The sequence below is a fragment of the Bombina bombina genome, chromosome 6 (assembly GCF_027579735.1).
Source record: "Bombina bombina isolate aBomBom1 chromosome 6, aBomBom1.pri, whole genome shotgun sequence".
Lineage (NCBI taxonomy): Eukaryota > Metazoa > Chordata > Amphibia > Anura > Bombinatoridae > Bombina > Bombina bombina.
This window is the reverse complement of record NC_069504.1, coordinates 513,574,242-513,586,613: the sequence shown is the minus strand read 5'-3', so window position 1 is coordinate 513,586,613 and position 12,372 is coordinate 513,574,242.

Here is a 12,372-nt window from a genome sequence, read left to right as displayed (position 1 = left end):
GATCGGGGGCCCTCAATTCATGCTGTTTTAGGGGCACCAGCAGGTTTCCTGGCCTGCTTGCCCTTGTTCCAGGACTGTTTAGGTCTCCAGCCTTGTCTGTAGCAAGCAACAGATCCTTCTTGTTTTGGAGCAGAGGAAGTTGATGCTGCTCCTGCTTTGAAATTCCGAAAGGAACGGATTGTCTAGCCTTAGGTTTGGCTCTGTCTTGAGGCAGGGCATGGCCTTTACCTCCTGTAATGTCAGCGATAATTTCTTTCAATCCGGGCCCGAATAAGGTCTGCCCTTTGAAAGGTATATTAAGTAATTTAGACTTAGAAGTAACGTCAGCTGACCAGGATTTTAGCCACAGTGCTCTGCGCGCCTGAATGGCGAATCCGGAATTCTTAGCCGTAAGCTTAGTTAAATGTACTACGGCATCTGAAATAAATGAGTTAGCTAACTTAAGAGCTTTAAGCCTGTGTGTAATCTCATCTAATGGAGCTGATTCAAGTGTCCCTTCCAGAGACTCAAACCAAAATGCTGCTGCAGCCGTGACAGGCGCAATGCATGCAAGGGGTTGCAATATAAAACCTTGTTGAACAAACATTTTCTTAAGGTAACCCTCTAACTTTTTATCCATTGGATCTGAAAAGGCACAGCTATCCTCCACCGGGATAGTGGTACGCTTAGCTAAAGTAGAAACTGCTCCCTCCACCTTAGGGATCGTTTGCCATAAGTCCCGTGTGGTGGTGTCTATTGGAAACATCTTTCTAAATATTGGAGGGGGTGAGAACGGCACACCGGGTCTATCCCACTCCTTAGTAACAATTTCAGTAAGTCTCTTAGGTATAGGAAAAACGTCAGTACTCGACGGTACCGCAAAATATTTATCCAACCTACACATTTTTTCTGGTATTGCAACTGTGTTACAATCATTCAGAGCCGCTAACACCTCCCCTAGTAATACACGGAGGTTTTCCAGCTTAAATTTAAAATTTGAAATATCTGAATCCAATCTGTTTGGATCAGAACCGTCAGCCGCAGAATGAAGCTCTCCGTCCTCATGTTCTGCAAGTTGTGACGCAGTATCTGACATGGCCCTAACATTATCAGCGCACTCTGTTCTCACCCCAGAGTGATCACGCTTACCTCTTAGTTCTGGTAATTTAGCCAAAACTTCAGTCATAACAGTAGCCATATCCTGTAATGTGATTTGTAATGGCCGCCCAGATGTACTCGGCGCCACAATATCACGCACCCCCCGAGCGGGAGATGCAGGTACTGACACGTGAGGCGAGTTAGTCGGCATAACTCTCCCCTCGTTGTTTGGTGAAATGTGTTCAATTTGTACAGATTGACTTTTATTTAAAGTAGCATCAATACAGTTAGTACATAAATTTCTATTGGGCTCCACTTTGGCATTAGCACATATAGCACAGATGTCTTCCTCTGAATCAGACATGTTTAACACACTAGCAAATAAACTAGCAACTTGGAAATACTTTTCAAGTAATTTACTATAATATGAAAACGTACTGTGCCTATAAGAAGCACAGAAAGAGTTATGACAGTTGAAAGTTAATAAACTGAAAGGTTATAGCATCAAATCTTTGTAAAAAAACACAATTTTAGCAAAGGCTTGTTCCCATTAGCGAAGGATAACTAACCCTGATAGCAGAAAAAAAAAAAAAGTTACAGAAATAAACGTTTTTTATCACAGTCAACTACAATCTCACAGCTCTGCTGTGAATGATTACCTCCCTCAAAACAAGTTTTGAAGACCCCTGAGTTCTGTAGAGATGAACCGGATCATGCAGGAAATACAATGAGCTTCTGACTGAATTTTTTTACCTCCCCCTCACACACAACAGTGAGAGAGATCAGTAAACTGTCATAAATTAAATAAAACAACTGCCAAGTGGAAAAAATAATGCCCAAAACATTTTATTCACCCAGTACCTCAGAAAATGAAACGATTTTACATGCCAGCAAAAAACGTTTAACATAAATTAAGTGTTATTAAAGAGCCTGTTGCCAGTCCCTGCAAATTAGGCTAAAGTCTTATGCACACAGTATAATTCCAGTGAAGTGCCATTCCCCAGAATACTGAAGTGTAAAATATACATACATGACAGCCTGATACCAGTTGCTGCTACTGCATTTAAGGCTGAGTTTACATTATATCGGTATGGCAGAATTTTCTCATCAATTCCATTGTCAGAAAATAATAAGCTGCTAGATACCTCTTTGCAGATTAATCTGCCCGCTGTCCCCTGATCTGAAGTTTACCTCTCCTCAGATGGCCGAGAAACAGCAATATGATCTTAACTACGCCGGCTAAAATCATAGTAAAAACTCAGGTAGATTCTTCTTCAAATTCTACCAGAGAAGGAATAACACACTCCGGTGCTATTATAAAATAACAAACTTTTGATTGAAGGTATAAAACTAAATATAATCACCATAGTCCTCTCACACATCCTATCTAGTCGTTGGGTGCAAGAGAATGACTGGTAATGGCAGTTAGGGGAGGAGCTATATAGCAGCTCTGCTGGGTGAATCCTCTTGCACTTCCTGTTGGGGAGGAGTTAATATCCCATAAGTAATGGATGATCCGTGGACTGGATACACTTAACAAGAGAAAAATGTTTTTTGTTGAGCAAACATATGTATATGTTTCCGTTTTTAATTACACGACTAGACTATATTGATACATTAAAGTTAATAAAACACTAGGATGATAATACAAGTTACAAATAGTTTCTAATCAATAGTAAAACAAAATTTGCAACTTTGAAATGTAACAAATAAAAGACAATTGTCTTTTAATTATTGAATTATTTTGTTACACGCAATTTCGCAATTTTCTATAGAAATTAGTTCAGTTTATTTTGGTACATCATTTTAGAAATTGTTCGGTTAATAGCAAGATGGCTAGATCAAAGGAATTCTCCATTGGGGAATTGTTAATAATTTCCTATACCATGGAAAAATATTTTCCGAAAAAAAGAAGGGGAATTTTTACTTTGGATCAGGATAGGAGAAATAGTATTCTGTGTGAGATGGTGCGGCGAGTGAGGCGTATCTCTGGACTGAAGAGGGCCAGAAAGCAATGCCTTAAAAGGTACAATGATTTGTACAGGAGGCAATCTAAATTGAGGACCCTGATTCGGTGTTTCTTTGCGTAAATTTAAGCTTTTTCAATTTTTTATATTTTTATTGATATGATGAGGAATGTAATCATTAATAGAAAAAAGTAAAATGTATTCTAATAGTAACAATTTAATTAACGCTTTATCTAAAATAAAATGTTTCAATTTTTTTTTAATCAATCATTTACTTACATTCTTTTGCTGTTAGCAACTTAACAAGATTAAAAAGCTATAGATGTCATGTAATAGTGAATTAAAACTGTAGACACTGTCTACCTTGAACAATGATAACATATTTAAGTCTGTCTGTTTTTATGTTTTATCTACTTTGACTGTATTATAACAGGCTCCATAGAAAAATATAGTACCTAAAATGTGTCTAAATGTTTACAATAACAAAGAATTTGATGTTGTGAACATACTATAATTAGCAATCTTTGACAGAGATTAGATGAATGACGGATTATATATTTGGAAATGTTCATAGTAAACGGTGTGTTCATTTTTTTACTTTTTATTAAATATTTGTATTGAGGTTTTGAAAAATATACAATATATAAAACATGTTCTTTCACAAGTGTAGAATGTATACAGTAAAGTACATTGACTTCTATGTAACATGTAATGAGCCAATAGGCACTAGCAACTCTATAGGAAAGTGCGTCTAGATCATACTTAAACCAATTACAAACATTGGCAATATAAGAGAAATAGTCAAGTATATATAATGTGTAGAGAAACATAAGTCATTCACACCTACTTTTCAAATTGCCATTAAAAGTTTAAGTGAAGGAACTGGTACTATTGGAACCTCATTTTAGATTGAAGATTGGGGGGGGGGTTATCCATAGCCGCTTTGGTGAAACACATAAATGAAAAATTAGGGATATGTCTATTGGATATATTTTCCTCAGTCTAACAAGTAAACTATGGGGGGGGGGGGCGCAAACAGAGTCAGCAGTATTGTACAAAGTCTCTCGCTATTTATAGCTCTCAGATATCTTAAATAAAGGTATATCATTGCTACATGCAGTTTAATAATAGGCGTTGTGCATATGAGATAAGAAACTTTTTGGGGACAAAATTATGAATGTTCTATGAATAGGTCATTAGGGTAATATTAGTGGCTAGCTTATATGAGTATAGTCTGGTCGGGGTGAGGATTTAGTATTTTAAGTAAATTCCCCATTGTCATTCACTATGGAGTCGGGGTTGCGCCATCTCGGCCGCCAACAGCCCAGCCCTCATATGTCAAGCTATCTTAGGTACCACAAGGTATATATCAGCCCTTTCAGACACCTAGGAACATATAAGATCATTGTCTAATACTATGTTTACTGATATTCCAGGAGGTATGTTTAATTGAGTGCATATATAGAGAGTTTACAACAGTCCAGTAGGTCCTATAGCTTAGGCAGAAAATTATCCTCTTACACATTTAACACTTAAAATAGCATATTTATCAATGACACAATATTAACATCATGAAAAGTAAAATGAGAGAGATCCCTAGTACTATCAATGTACAGACTATATATAGACATACAATATGACCTTTAAAGATAAAAGTGGAACCTGAACATACACTTTAAGAATTATATGTATGTAAAAAATATAACAAGGTGCCCCGCACATAATAGGAACAATTATGATACTCACATAAATAACAGTTAAAACTGCCAAGTAAGGTGGGTCAATAGCACATACATCTATGGACCATGTGATCCCAAAAATAGAAAATAATTCCTTGTATGTCCTAAGCAACCTATGTAAAATGGTGAAGGTCAGAACTAAAAAGAACGCTAGGAATGAGGAGTTTTAGGTATACATATTTTTTGGGCTTGAAGTAATATTAAAAAGTGGAAGACACTATAGGTCTAGTGTTAACTAAAATAGAACTTGTAGTACACCCCTATATCTAGTTTGCAGCAGCCCTCCTATTATGACCAAAGATTTGTATTAAAAAAACTTTGTAGGTTACTGAGGTCTTTGGATAATATGAATACTATAACGCTATGTAATAAAGATAATGTAGGTGTATAGTGTATAATTTAAACACGTGCAGAATGCAGGTGGTGATCATAAACCTCTTTAATAAATTGAATGTAGAGAGATAGTGTATAACAGGTTATGGGAGTACTATATGCCTTTTCACATCAGTCAAGCAAAAGGATAGGGAATAATACAACATATACAGAATATAACCTGTCACAGTTAGAGTACACTTCCTGAATAGCAAATATATAAGCATGCAGTTAGATTTGAAGGAATGGAACTCTGTAAGTGAGGGCAAAATTTAATAAGTACATCATTATGCACAATAAACATACTGGGGTGTCCAACTATATAATAATTAGCATATAACTGAGAAACCTTAAACAAACGTAAGTGACCACTTATCACACATTTAACAGTCCAGGAATAGCAAAACAAGTCTCCACAGTAACTGATATCACTACTAAATCCGCAGAGAGCATAATGGACTTAGTGAGCTGCTGGACAGTCCCTTTAGCCAATGCCTCTAGGTATCTTTAACTCTGTTCCTGGTAGTGGCAGCCACTCTGTACCTCCTTTCACTCCAGCCGGAACACTGCTGTATGTGGTGTACATGAGAGAGACATCGGAATGAGAGGCACCCCTAGGCTTAACTTCATGTCTGACACTGTTAGTTGAAGACATTACCAAAGTTTTATTCTCTGTGGCCACCACTCTAGAACCGGAGCTGCCTTCCCTCTCCTCTAGCACAACAGCAGGTAGTTATTCATCTCCTAGGATCTCCCTGGCAGTCACCGCAATGACTCTCCGCTCCTGAGCCTGCTCCGACACCTCAGCACTAGAAATAGACCAGATTGTTGCTGTGGAGCCTGGCTGTGCTGATGTTGTAGAGCAGCTCATTCTGGGCCACTGTCTGGGTTGAAGTGGATATGTCTCCAGTGACTTCCGGGTATCTGCGTCTTCAACATATACAACCATGCTCTGAATGTCCGCTACCATGTTGCGAGGCTCTATAAGTTCAGTAGATATTAATAGTGGTCCGGCACCATCTTGGAGCACACGCGGTGAAGTCGAGTGCGTAAAACACTGGGAGATTATTGTAAGCATTTCAGAGAAGTGGGTCTCTAGTATTCCAGATATCTTGTCCTTGAGTGCTTCTGTAGCCATTGTCCTGCAATAAAAATTGCAAAGTAGTCAGCTGATTGATTCCGAAGGCCAAGAAAGCAGTACAGTACTGGCTGCGGCCTATAGGCTTCTGTTTTCCATATGGCGTATGCGCAGCCGAACAACATAGGCTAAGATCACATTTCCAGTGTCGTCGAACTGCTTCTTTTAGGGTTCCATCTCATCTCTGTACCTTCATTAACTATTAATTTCTCTCTACCATGAGCGAAAACCAGATTAGTGCAGATTATTTACAATTGCAGAGCTCCCTGAAGATGCAACTTGCCGGCTCAGCTACTTGCTCCGACCCCCAACGGTGTGTTAATTTAATTTTATTGTTTAAAAATCAAAAACAATCATTATACAAATTTTAATAAAATAATAAAATGTATTTATTTTATTATGTTGTAGTAAAAAACCGTCAAGCACCAAAATATCTGTGTCCGATAGATAACAATTCTTCTAGTTCTGGTGGAAAATCTGACCCCCCGCCAAGCGTATTTATGGACCATGAGGAGAATGATATAACAGGTATTTATAAAAAATATCAATTTGGTGTAATATTATATTACTAACTGTTTAAAATTAATTAACAAAATTTGTTTTGACAAAGGCCACAACGTCGGGCAAGGCCATTAATCGTCAACGAGTCAAATGATGCAGAAGATCTTGAATTGTCAGATATTGAAGGTAAAATTATATATTGTAATTTTTGTGTGTATTTTTAGAAGTATGTGATTTTGATTGTTTTGGAATTAATACTTCCATTTGTTGTATTGATATAGATGAAGCACAAATTCAGAGGGAGGAGCCCAATGATGAGGGAGAGGACAATATTGAGATCGATGAGAGCCTACAAGAGGAGGAAGAGTTGGCGGTTAAAATAGGAAGAGGAAGAGGTGTGGCAAGAGGAAGAGTTTGAACATAGCTGTTGATTACAAATTTTTGGTCATAGGACCTACGTGTAAAATTAAAGTTCTATGGAGTCAATTATTTTTCTAAATAAATAATTATGATTTTTTACTTAATTATATATATATATATATATATATATATATATATATATATATATATATAAAGTAAATGTAAAAGGAAAAGGTCCCCTGCGCTAAATCTAAGATGGTTGAGATGATATGTGCTAGGTATGTACAATAAATGTCCCTTTGTAGGCTAGTATTACTATATAAGATGTATGTCAAGGACTGTTGTGTAACCTCCAATATTATTTGAAAGTACAGATTCAGTAAGACAAAAATTAAATATGGGCCTATGCAATTACAGTGTAAATACACACACTACTGGGACTTTAAACTTCAAGTACATGAGCCTAATAAATTGGTCAAAATAAGACAAAACAAATGTAAAAAAGCGTGCTGCCTCTATATTGATACAGAGTACCCCTGAGTAAAAGGTGAACAAGAAAGTGAAACTTCAATAGTGGTGTAGGGGCGCTCAGCTTATAGGATTTCTTACAGTAAATAAAATAATGTTCTTTTACAATAGATATTAACGTATTGGTAATCCACAGTAAGTGTAGGAATGTTCCTTTAGCCCAAATTGTCAATTCTTCAGTTTGGAGATGTGTAGTAAGTAGTTACTGCTTACCAAAATTTACCCCAATCGTATGAGGTAAGGTATTCGCTCAGATGTAGGTAGAGTAACGTGAAATCTCTGTGCCTCCCAGGGTAGGTATCCCGGTATTCCCTTGGCCAAAAGAACTCCTTCTTGGGATGCTGTTTAGGATGGACAATGGAAATCATGGACTCTCTTGATTTAAATCAGAAGAGAAGTGGAAGGCTGGTTTCTTATCCAATGGTGGTGAGAATCTCTGTCCCCTCAGATGGTCATCCGGAGTTTATTCAGAGATAAAAGAAAAGAAGCACATAGCATAATACTGTATATACAAAAAACAATGTTTTTATTTTGTAACAGAATATGCTTACAATGTTAACCCTCAATCAGTTATGAGGTAAGATTCAGGCATAAAAAAGACACAATTATGCTTGTCTCCAAGGTCTCAGTGTAGCTGAATAATGTCAAGTATTTACATCAAGACAGAAATACCGTCCCTTAGTGGTCAAAGGACTGACCATTACCTTAGTATAACAAAGTGCATAGAGTCTTAACCGGTATTAACTGCACCACTGTGTGACTGACAAGAGGTGTGTGGGACCAGTATAAAAAGATAAAACGTTAGCAAATTAGAACATATAAAAGCTATAGTTTAAAATGTTAGCCAAAATCGCCATAGAGTTAGGCCCTGTCTGTCCACTTAAAAATTCCTTACGCGTTTCGAAGTCATATGCGACTTCTTCGTCAGAGGAGAAGTGTTTGGACAGGATTCAGCAGTTATTTTTTCTTAGCCTACTCAATTACGGCTAAGCGTATGACGTCACTGATGTTACAGACGTCCTGGAACCTGCGGTGTACTGAGTTGCTATAGGGACCGAGGTATACTACGAAGGGAGAATTACATGCGGTCCTAGTGCCCTCCATCCTAATACGTTGGGACCTCTTAAAAATGAAAATTGGTGTTCCTTATTTGTTTTTTAAAACTTGTTGTAAAGACTTCTACAACATAGGTTCTGTATGCCACTCAAATTAAGATGGAAGACAGAGTATTGACTGTTATGTACCGTCAGAAGACATACTTATGTGTTGTGAGGAAAATAAAATTAAAAAAGTGTCTCCCTGGTTGACAATTTTTTTGCGCAACTGAAGTTACTGTAAAGTAAAAAATATAAAACGAAAAAGGTTTATAGAATATGAACCTAATCATTGTCTTGGATTCTTATGATAGTTGGAGTCTGCACTGATTCACCCTGAAATGTGGAGTATTCCAGATATTATATTTTGTTAGTATGGTCAGACAGAATATAATGCTGGGCTAATATTATATTCCATATTTGAGGGGTCACAATTTACAAGTGGATCTTATATTAGGTTAGTAAAAAGACTATAAAAGTGGTTCCTTATAGTGTAAGTGTGAAAACTTTTGGATTATAGAAAGGCCGCTAGGTCAATATCTACATTGAGACCCTCGGGGTTCATGGTGCCCATATAGTGAATCCAATAGGTTTCACGTTGTCTAAGCCTTTGAAATCTATCGCCCCCTCTCTTAGGGACTGGTACCTGTTCTAAAATGGTGCCTCTGATAGAATTATGATCTTTATTGTGTACCTTTTTGTAGTGTCTTGAGAGACTGTGTCCTTTGTAACCAGCTTCTATATTCTTTAGGTGTTCTAGCAATCATGTCTTATAGGGGCGTTTTGTGCGTCCAATATATTGTAGATTGCATGGACAGATATACCACAAAGGTATTCTTGCAGTTGGTCAGATTATTAACTGTGCAATTTTTATGAGGAAAAGTTTTAGAATGTATGATTTTTGTAGGTTTTTTATTGTTATAGGCATGTTTGCAACCCTTGCAGTTGGCCCTGTTACATTTAAAAAAACCTTTGGTATTGGTAGTTAGCCAATCAGATTTAGAATTGGCTTCTCTAAGTTTAGTCGGTGCTAAAATTTGTTTTAGACATTTGTTTTTTCTAAAAGTAATTTTTGGGATAGGACCTATACTGTTTTTTAATAATTTGTCCTGTTCTAGAATTGGCCAAGAATCCAAGACAATGATTAGGTTCATATTCTATAAAACTTTTTCATTTTATATTTTTTACTTTACAGTAACTTCAGTTGCGCAAAAAAATTGTCAACCAGGGAGACACTTTTTTATTTTTATTTTCATCACAACACATAAGTATGTCTTCTGACGGTACATAACAGTCAATACTCTGTCTTCCATCTTAATTTGAGTGGCATACAGAACCTATGTTGTAGAAGTCTGTACAACAAGTTTTAAAAAACAAATAAGGAACACCAATTTTCATTTTTAAGAGGTCCCAATGTTTTAGGATGGAGGGCACTAGGACCGCATGTAATTCTCCCTTCGTAGTATACCTCGGTCCCTATAGCAACTCAGTACACCGCAGGTTCCAGGACGTATGTAACGTCAGTGACATCATATGCTTAGCCGTAATTGAGTAGGCAAAGAAAAAATAACGCCCACTTATTGCCTTTTAAATTCGAACATGCTGAATCCTGTCCAAACACTTCTCCTCTGATGAAGAAGTCGCATATGACTTCGAAACGCGTAAGGAATTTCTAAGTGGGCGGACAGGGCCTAACTCTATGGCGATTTGGCTAACATTTTAAACTATAGCTTTTATATGTTCTAATTTGCTAACGTTTTATCTTTTTATACCGGTCCCACACACCGCTTGTCAGTCCTTTGACCACTAAGGGACGGTATTTCTGTCTTGAAGTAAATACTTGACATTATTCAGCTACACTGAGACCTTGGAGACAAGCATAATTGTGTCTTTTTTATGCCTGAATCTTACCTCATAACTGATTGAGGGTTAACATTGTAAGCATATTCTGTTACAAAATAAAAACATTTTTTTTTGTATATACAGTATTATGCTATGTGCTTCTTTTCTCTCTGAATAAACTCCGAATGACCATCTGAGGGGACAGAGATTCTCACCACCATTCGATAAGAAACCAGCCTTCCACTTCTCTTCTGATTTAAACCAAGAGAGTCCAGGATTTCCATTGTCCATCCTAAACAGCATCCCAAGAAGGAGTTCTTTGGGCCAAGGGAATACCGGGATACCTACCCTGGGAGGCAAGGAGATTTCACTCTACCTACATCTGAGCGAATACCTTACCTCATACGATTGGGGTAAAATTTGGTAAGCAGTAACTAGTACTTACTACACATCTCTCAACTGAAGAATTGACAATTTGGGCTAAAGGAACATTCCTACACTTACTGTGGATTACCAATACGTTAATATCTATTGTAAAAGAACATTATTTTATTTACTGTAAGAAATCCTATAAGCTGAGCGCCCCTACACCACTATTGAAGTTTCACTTTCTTGTTCATATATATATATATATATATATATATACACATTTATATATATATATATATATATATATATATATATATATATAGACATGTATATATATATATATATATAATATTATGTTATATAATATATAATATTATATAATACATGTAAATATATATAAATTAAAAAAATATATTTATATATATATGTATATATATATGTATATATACAGTATCTCACAAAAGTGAGTACATCCCTCACATTTTTGTAAATATTTTATTATATCTTTTCATTTTTCAACACTAAAGAAATGACACTTTGCTACAATGTAAAGTAGTGAGTGTACAGCCTGTATAACAGTGTAAATTTGCTGTCCCCTCAAAATAAATCAACACACAGTCATTAATGCCTAAACCATTGGCAAAAGTGAGTACACCCCTAAGTGTAAATGCCCAAATTGGGCCCAATTAGTCATTTACCCTCCCAGGTGTAACACTCGCTCATACTGGTCACTGGAAGTTCAACATGGCACCTCATGGCAAAGCAGTCTCTGAGGATCTGAAAAAAAAAATTGTTGCTCTACATAAAGATGGCCTAGGCTATAAGAAGATTGCCAAGACTCTGAAACTGAGCTGCAGCACGGTGGGCAAGACCATACAGCGGTTTCACAGGACAGGTTCCACTCAGAACAAGCCTCGCCATGGTCGACCAAAGAAGTTGAGTGCACATGCTAAGTGTCATATCCAGAGGTTGTCTTTGGAAAATAGACATATGAGTGCTGCCAGCATTGCTGCAGAGGTTGAAGGGGTGGGGGGTCAGCCTGTCAGTGTTCAGACCATACACTGAACACTGCATCAAATTGGTCTGCATGGCTGTCATTCCAGAATAAAGTCTCTTCTAAAGATGATGCACAAGAAAGCTGTCAAACAGTTTGCTGAAGACAAGCAGACTAAGGACATGGATTACTGGAACCATGTCCTGTGGTCCGATGAGACCAAGATAAACTTATTTGGTTCAGATGTTGTCAAGCGTGTGTGGTGGCAACCAGGTGAGGAGTATAAAGACAAGTGTGTCTTGCCTACAGTCAAGCATGGTGGCGGGAGTGTCATGGTCTGGGCCTGCATGAGTGCTGCCGGCACTGGTGAGCTACAGTTCATTGAGGGAAC